The sequence below is a fragment of the Haliotis rufescens genome, unplaced genomic scaffold, assembly GCF_023055435.1.
Source record: "Haliotis rufescens isolate VD_foot unplaced genomic scaffold, xgHalRufe1.0.p SCAF_1, whole genome shotgun sequence".
NCBI classification, from domain to species: domain Eukaryota; kingdom Metazoa; phylum Mollusca; class Gastropoda; order Lepetellida; family Haliotidae; genus Haliotis; species Haliotis rufescens.
Genome location: NW_025963779.1, coordinates 78,074,298 through 78,083,477, shown reverse-complemented (window position 1 = coordinate 78,083,477; position 9,180 = coordinate 78,074,298).

Genomic DNA, 9,180 nt, shown 5'->3' with positions numbered 1-9,180 from the left:
CACCCCATGTCCACACTGAGGACCCATTCTTCTGGATCCGCCTTGACTGTGGGGCCAGGGCAATGCAGGTCGCTGTGATATATCTGACCACCTACCTGACTCCCAGCCCTTACATCCTCCACCCCATGTCCACACTGAGGACACATTTTCCCGGATCCGCCTTGACTGTGGGTCTAGGGCAATGTCGGTCGCTATGATCTATCTGGATTGTTTCACCCAGTTCCAATCACAGTGTATAATGTTACAGAGTATGATGTATCGCGCCCCAGATGACATATTACAGTGTGTCAGTAGTGGAAGACGTACATGTGCACTGCCAAGCTTCAGAGTCGTGTCCATTTGGCATAAGGTGGAGCTGGTTTGAACTCATAGGAGCTCAAGTGTTTCATAAAAGCTTTCCTCCTCGTGTAAGCTGTTTACCCCGCGATATTACTACTTACATTGCTGGATCCAATGCAAGAAGATTCGTCACGTAAAACGCAATACTTCATTCCTATGATCTACAGTGCATCTCTGTTTAATACTTCAGTATTTGATAGCCACCGTGGTGACATGAGGTACACACTCTTTCGGACTGATACATTCGTTACCATGCGGTAGTTTTAAATAGCAGAGACATCTGGAGTTTTCATGAATACAATATTTTAATGTCAAGGATACTAGGGAACTCGAATAAGAGATGTGGGAGTGAGTGAGTGAGATAGAGGTTGAGTGGGTGAGTGGGTGAGTGGGTGAGTGGATGAGTGGGTGAACACACACATAACGAGAGACAAAATAATCCACGGATTTGTATTATTATTTTCAATTTGGAACCGAAGGCGACCTACAGCCGATGTCGTCAATGTCGTCAATGCCACACCGTTGACGAGCCATGACAGCCCTGGTGGGTGACACGGTCTGTGACAGGAATCAATAACCTCCAGTTTCGTGCTCTTGTTTAAATGTCTGACTGCATCAGTGTACACCAGACACCACTGTGTAGAAGTCAGTTGTGTGACAATCCCCATGAACAGCATTTCAATACAAACTCATTCATCTAAGATTGACGCTCAAGTTCGCGTATGCCAGTTCGTGTAATTGTAGTGTTTCTGACAGATAGCACGTATTGGTAAAGGTTATTTAAGAAACTACGGTTATTTTCAACTGTTGTCGCATCTGATTTCATAATTTGCATAACATGTCAAGGTGACCTGGATATTTCAAGCTACGGAGTTAGGAAGACATGTGGCAGGTTTGAAATCCTCTTTTTAATGATACACGACATAGTGGATTGTTTTATGCATCAGGCAATCAAGCATTTACATCATATCTTAGATATTTCCCATAGAGAATGAATATTTCCCCTTCGTTTGATGACACTTATGATAGTATCAACTGACAATTTCAAAATCTGACCGAGAAAGAGTTTGATGTAATGTTTTATGTATTGATGTGTTCTTAAACTTAGCATGCGAGTGAGTGAGTGAGTTGGTGTGTGTTTTGGTGAGTGAGTTAGTGAGTGGGTGGATGTTTGGGTGAGTGAATGAGTGAGTTAGTAAGTGAGTGAGTGAGTGGGTGGGTGTTTGGGTGAGTGATTGAGTGGGCGATTTTGGGTGAATGAGTGAGCTGGCTTTAAAGCCACTATGCCAGATCAATATAGGAGGAAATCCAATATGTCGCACATCAAAGACGTTTACCTTTTTTGTAAAACGTGAGTATGGGCGTGGTCGTGGTCGTGGGTACAGAGCAGTTGTCACAAATCAGGCGAGGTTGGGCGATGTTGGTTGCGGAAAGTAGGTGGATGTGTGACCGTCTTCCTCCGCAGCTGAGAGCTTCTGTCCTGCCCCATACTCAAGCCATCTTCCCGAGGCAAGGGAGTTAACTGAGTGTAAAAATCCAGTTTTCACCCTTGCCGACATAGGCTGCAATTATGGACTTATATTTTGGCTGGACTAACGGGTCTATGCATAGTCCAAGCAAAATAACACGGATTTCAACGTGCATATGTCGATCAACTGCGGGGTTTACAAAAGATGGGAACCGCCAAATGGACGTCGACAGATATTTTCCAAATCTTTTCATGTTTTTAATGAAGGTGCTCACGTGATTTCATGCACTTCACGAGGTAATACCCGTTTTATTACAATATATATGTTGATCATCGATTAGATCGTCTTGTCTGGGCCCCGCCATTTTGTTTGAAGCAAATGCAACTGATATGAGAGGTGGAATCTGATTGGTCAATAGGAGTGACATAGAAGCGACATGATAACTCGTAATAGCCACTGGTGGCGCTGAGATCGAGCCCAGATATTCCAGCCAAGTTCCGCAAGGGTCGAAACTGGACTTTTAGAGTCAGTTAACTCCCTTGCCTCGGGAGGATGCACTGAAGTACATGTAGCAAATGTGGTGTCCCCTAAGGCAATTTCGACTTTGTTCGAAATATTCCTCTGTTAACTCATCAGTGAATGGTTAACCGATGATAGACTAATTTCTAATATGGCTGAATACATGATGGTGGTCTTCGATAAAATAAAGAACTAGATCATGTTCTATATAAAGAACTAGATCATGTTCTATATAAACTGCCGGGCAAAAGAAAGTATACACTTAAGATTGGATTTTGCCCCAGAATTAAAAATGTTAACGAAACGTTACTTGTCTGAAAACAGTCGCCGAAACTCTGCAAACTTAAGGTTAAAACACAACTATGACACTCGTATCAAATACATCACCGTCGATTAACCATTTCTTGTGTGTTTCATTTGTAGCCACCATCAAACTTGTATACTTTCTATTGCCCAGCAGTTTGGTACAGTGAGTTGATGTTTTCCGTAGTATAGTATAGTTTAGTACAGTACAGTACAGTATAGTATAGTATAGTACAGTACAGTACAGTATAGTACAGTACAGTACAGTACAGTACAGTACAGTATAGTATAGTATAGTTTAGTTTAGTACAGTACAGTATAGTATAGTACAGTATAGTATAGTATAGTATAGTACAGTACAGTATAGTACAGTACAGTACAGTACAGTACAGTATAGTATAGTATAGTATAGTATAGTACAGTACAGTATAGTATAGTATAGTACATTATAGTATAGTACAGTACAGTACAGTACAGTACAGTACAGTACAGTATAGTATAGTATAGTACAGTACAGTACAGTACAGTATAGTATAGTACATTATAGTATAGTATAGTACAGTACAGTACAGTATAGTACAGTACAGTACAGTATAGTATAGTACAGTACAGTATAGTATAGTACATTATAGTATAGTACAGTACAGTACAGTATAGTATAGTATAGTATAGTATAGTACAGTATAGTATAGTATAGTACAGTACAGTACATTCCAGTATAGTATAATATAGTACAGTACAGTATAGTATAGTACAGCGCAGTGCAGTCAGTATAGTATAGTACAGCGCAGTGCAGTGCAGTGCAGTGCAGTGCAGTGCAGTGCAGTGCAGTGCAGTGCAGTGCAGTATAGTATAGTATAGTATAGTATAGTATAGTACAGTATAGTATAGTACAGTACAGTATAGTACAGTACAGTACAGTACAGTATAGTACAGTACAGTATAGTATAGCACAGCACAGCACAGCACAGCACAGCACAGCACAGCACAGCACAGCACAGCACAGCAAAGCATAGCATAGCATAGTATTCTAGTATAAAGAAAATGAACACCTTGGCCATATCTATTTCGAATCCGGTCTTACACCTTTCAATATAAACTTGCATTACAGACATATATACAAGATATGCAGACGCGCACGGCGGCTTTGATCCATCGAATGGGCTCTGCAAATGTTCCGATCTTAAGAACGCCCCTCTCAATAGATCTTGTTTTTATCTTCGATTTTCAGCTAACGACAGCTATGCCAGTTTTGATCTGCCGTCGCGATCCGCAGTAATGTCGAAACTGTTTAAAGTGAAAACAAAATTATCACTGATAGCGTGAAAACATGGAGATTTCGCCTAAAGATAACTGTGATAAAAACATCAAGCCTGTCAGTCGTACTTTCATCGCTGACATTGAAACAAAACGGAAATGGAACGAGGCGGGAAATGCAGTAATTGTAAAAAATAAATTTATCCTTCTCCTTTTGTCCGCAATTATTTCGTAAAAAGAAACTCGACGATGATGATTTAGAAAAATATCACTTGCGTCAAAGCAAAATCTAATTTTCTGCTGGCTGTCATTTTGGATTCCGTCTTCAGTCACGTGATCGCGAGGCCTTACGCGAGCATCCTGGTTGTTTATTATGTATACGATACACGTGATAGTTAACCTGAATGAATATAAACGAGGGAAATCAGATTACTGAAATTTGTATCTCGTGTGGTGAACTTTGTGGGTTGGAGTACTATTTTGTGCGATTCTTAACGCCACATATACTGACATACCATGCCACTTGTACCACGCCGGCAACACAAGTTATAACAATCCAATTAATAAATTATTACAAAAAACATTGGTTAATAGGAAAAACGGTTTAAAAAAAGAAGAAGGCGACTCCTTATCTCTGTATCTTTCCTCCATTTCAAGGGGCGGTCGGGTAGCCTAGTGGTTAAAGCGTTCGCTCGGCACGCCGAAGACCCGGGTTCGATTCCCGACATGGTTACAATGTGTGAAGCCCATTTCTGGTGTCCCCTGCCGTGATATTGCTGGAATATTGCTAAAAGCGGCGTAAAACCATACACACTCACTCACTCCTCCATTTCAAAAGTCCATACAAAGCACATGTGTAACAATGATTTCCGACGTTGACGTCATGCACGAACCGTTAACTGCTTTCATTGTTGTCCTATTGTGTAATGACGCGTTGAGTCCCGTACGCCAGCGTTAGATTTCCACACGGCTTTCGACGTAGCGTAACCGGCGAGTGAGTGGCATATGTCAGAGATTGTAGAGGCCGTGTGTTTATTCTACTACACTGACTTCACTCATTTCTTATGTGTTACCCCCCCCCCTCTCTCTATGCCTCTCCAGTCTCTCTGTCTCCCTCCCGTCTCTCTGTCTCCCTCCCGTCTCTCTGTCTCCCTACCGTCTCTCTATCTCCCTCTCTATGTCTCTCCAGTCTCTCTGTCTCCCTCCAGTCTCTCTGTCTCCCTCCCTCCCGTCTCTCTATCTCCCTCTCTCTGTCTCTCTCCCGTCTCTCTCTGTGTCTCTCGCTGTCTCCCTCCCGTCTCTCTCTCTGTCGCCCTCTCTCTCCTCCCGTCTCTCACTGTCTCCCTCCCGTCTCTCTCTGTGTCTCTCGCTGTCTCCCTCCCGTCTCTCTCTGTGTCGCCCTCTCTCTCCTCCCGTCTCTCACTGTCTCCCTCCCGTCTCTCTCTGTGTCTCTCGCTGTCTCCCTCCCGTCTCTCTCTGTGTCGCCCTCTCTCTCCTCCCGTCTCTCACTGTCTCCCTCCCGTCTCTCTGTCTCTCTCTCTCTACCGTCTCTCTCTGTATCTCTCTGTCTCTCTGGGTGCAGAAATGATTAATTCTTACTTTCACGGTGACAAGTTCAACAAAGTATAACATGCACCCACCGACCCAAGAGAAGTGTATACATATGTGTACATGATTAACTGGATGGAACATACGGACTGGCCATAAACGTACAGGGGTCGTCTTACACATGAGCTCGTTCACGACAGACCCATCCCATCACATTAGCCTCGCGAAGAAACACGGCGGCTTATGGATTTTATTGACGCTCCCGATCGTATCGCTACACTAGCCACTGTAACTGTGCACTAAATGTTCTTATCCTTGCGGAAATATTATATTGTATTTTAAATTACAGAGTGTATGTACTTTAAAGAGGGAGCGGGTGCCAATTATATTGTAACACGGAGACGGTGTTGGTTATTGAAAGTAACCACTGTTTGATCTCTAGCCAAGATGGAATAGTATGAACTGGGATGCGTGTATGTTGATAACACGATCGCAAAGAATATGATGCAAATATGCTTCGTGTGTTCCGTAGTCTTGAACACCGCGGCAGTTGAGGATGGAAATACGTCGACATATTTAACATATAAAGTGCAGGAAAAACCGCGTATACATCCATGTTTGATGGTGGCTGAAAATGATACAAACAAGAAACGGTTATTCGATGGTGATGTATTTGATGTGGGTATCATCGGCGGTATTGAACTTTAAGTTATCAATGTTTCGGCGACTGGTTTTAGCCAAGGAACGAAAGTGTATGCTTTCTTTTGACCGGCAGTTTATATAAAAATATATAAGTAAAGGTGATCATGTTCTTATGTTAATGATAATAAAAAATATAAAAAATAATTTTTTTTATCTGCTTCTTTTGAAGATTTAAAGTATATTGGTGTTTTGCTTGGTCTGAAAATTGAAATTGAAATTCCAAATTTCCAATTCGAAAAATGCCTTTGTTACCCAAGTTATGGTGAAGTTTATATTCAACTGGAGATGTTCATCAATTTGAAGGGGAAAAATAGACTTGATTTATAAATTTTGTTTGTGCCCACAATGCACATGAAGCGACATCCCAGGTCTCGTGCGTCATCACACAGTATATCACAACAAGTAGTTTGTGTATTTAGTTAAATAATGGAACAGCCAATCTGCTGCAGCCGCTTAGTCAGAGTTATCGCACCCCTTATCAGTGTTATCAATACGTTCACGTGGTCATTGTTATTTTTGTGTTTGAGAACATATTCAACTGGTGACACCACAGGTGCCATCTGTGGACGCTGAGCTAATTTTGGATGCATGGAATACACCAACGATTGTTACAATAAAAGAAAGAGGCCATGTTCAGGATCAAACGAAAATATCTAGTTATCCGTATTTCTTCTTAAGACATTACTTAACGTTAGTATGCCATTATTTAACTTTAGTCCACCGTATGAGTTATGGGCCGGATAGTTGACAACCGAGAATGGGTACTTAAAATCTTTGTCAAAAGTTCTGCGGTTTATTGTGGTTGAGGCTGGTGTAGTAGGCTCAAACGACTCCCCATGAATTTGACTCTGGAGTCATACGAGCCTAGGCTCAACAGACTATAGGGTCATATGGGCTTAGGCTCACACGACTCCCCTAGCCAGGCTCAAAACACTCCCTCAAGGCTCATCTAACTCTCCTACTGGGCCCAAATGACTCCCCTTGTTTTGAATTAAAATAATTACAGAAAAGATCAAACATATCTTGTATTATATAGGTTTTCAACCCCTCTTCCTCATTTTCTATTCTGAAATGTCAGGTTAAGAACAATCCCCAATATTGTGTTTCAGATGTTTTAGTACCAGTTATTTTATTACAGTTTTATGTTTAACTTTATTTCGAAAAACTAGGGTTGCAATAATCGAAATATCTGAGCCTACGACGGGGGAGTCGTTTGGGCCTTAGGGGAGTCATCTGAGCCTAGGCTCAAATAACTCAAGAGTCGTCTGAGGCTGGGGAGTCATTGGAGCCTGGGGAGTCATTTGAGCCTCCCACACCGGGGCCGCAAGTATTTTGGTGTTTGTCCATTATTCGGCATTCCTAAACATCGACTTGCTTATTATCCAGTCCCACAACTCGGCATATCTAGTAAAACGCCCGTTTCATACAGGTCTATGTATTTACAAATAACACGAGCAGTTCTCTGTTTATCTGTGAGTGAGTTGGGTTTAACGCTTTTAACACTGTTCCTGTTGCATCACGGCGTGTCAGCTTAATGCGGGAGGAAAGATCGTTTACGACTTTTTTGAAACCCATGAGCACGCATATGGTGCGGACAAACCTAGAAGTATAATCGGGGCGAACTGGGATTCGAACCCACGATAACAGGTTTCTGGCATACCCAAGGGACGCAACTCCGCACAGCGAATCGCGGCGCCTTTGACGACTGGGCCACCCAGCCCATTCTGTATAATCAGAAGCATCCCGATCCCGGAATGACTTTCAACATGGAAAGTTTAAGAGATACTTTCAAAAGTAGTCTCTATATATGTTTTAAGTGCAAGAAAATGCCAACCAGTCGCCAATATCAGTTGATACATACGTGACGGTAAGCTCCCCAAGCCTCGTTTTCGAATTATCACCAAGAAAGCGTGAAAGGGGTCAGTATTTCTGGCTGCCATAAACAGTGTGTGAATCAATGTCAAGTCTAGAACTACATCTGTACCTATTATATATTAAGTACCGTCTTTTACGGATTGGCTTTATTGAATAGGTGTCGTCTGCCTCACAAGCGAGAGTTCCAATGACGTTTGCATTGCAGATGGCGAAGATAAATCACACGAGATTGCTCGAATTTGTCTAGACGGCTGCCATTCGTGACCAACTCGTGTTATTCCGGTACAAACCGAATAGCGACTCGTGCCTCTCTCGTGGCCATTTTTGCGAGTGGGTTCCGTCTAAGCGCAAACGGACATCGCTAAAAGAATTGTCAACTCAATGCGTCATGATTCACGTACATTTCCAGAACATATCATATACTTTCCTGATGTTATTGAGTGAGTAAGTGAGTTGGGTTTAACGCCGCTTTTAACAGTATTCCAGTTATATCACGGCGTGTCAGCTTGAGGTGGGAGGAAAGCCCGAAGTGAGCTGATGTTATTGAAAACACATCGGGACTAACATTATTATACAGTATAGTTGAACACATTTAAATTATCTTGGGTATATTTTTAACTGCAAGACATTGCGTAAAATCAAAAATTATTTCCGAGGGATTCTTTGACCTTAGTAATTGAAGTCATACGCGCATTCTGATCAGTTTGTCGCATTTTCGCACATACCATTCATCGATAGGGGGACGAGTCTTCTTGTAGGTTACGGAAAGGGGCGAATGGTGACGAGCTGACGGCTGCCAGATGTAAAGCACTGACAGGTTGTGATGTATGTGTAATGTGAAGTCCTGCCAGCAGATGTACTTTCAACCGTGTAACAGAAGGAGTCATGCAGCATGTGGAGTTTGGAAACATTGCAAAGGACGTAAGGTCTTAAAATGTGACAGTTAAAACAGACTCTCCGGAAACACGTGACCACTCTGAGAATGTCATGTCGGGCCCTTTATTTAACTGTTTTGAAATAAGGTATCATTGACGATTGAATGACACTTATTAAACTTATCGAACCTTTACTGTTTGAGTTTTGGTTTTAGTTTGGGTTGAATGACCGAGTACTCGTGCACTCTTGTAATAAAACTAGTTCTGGCATGTGCAAATATGTTCCATCATCG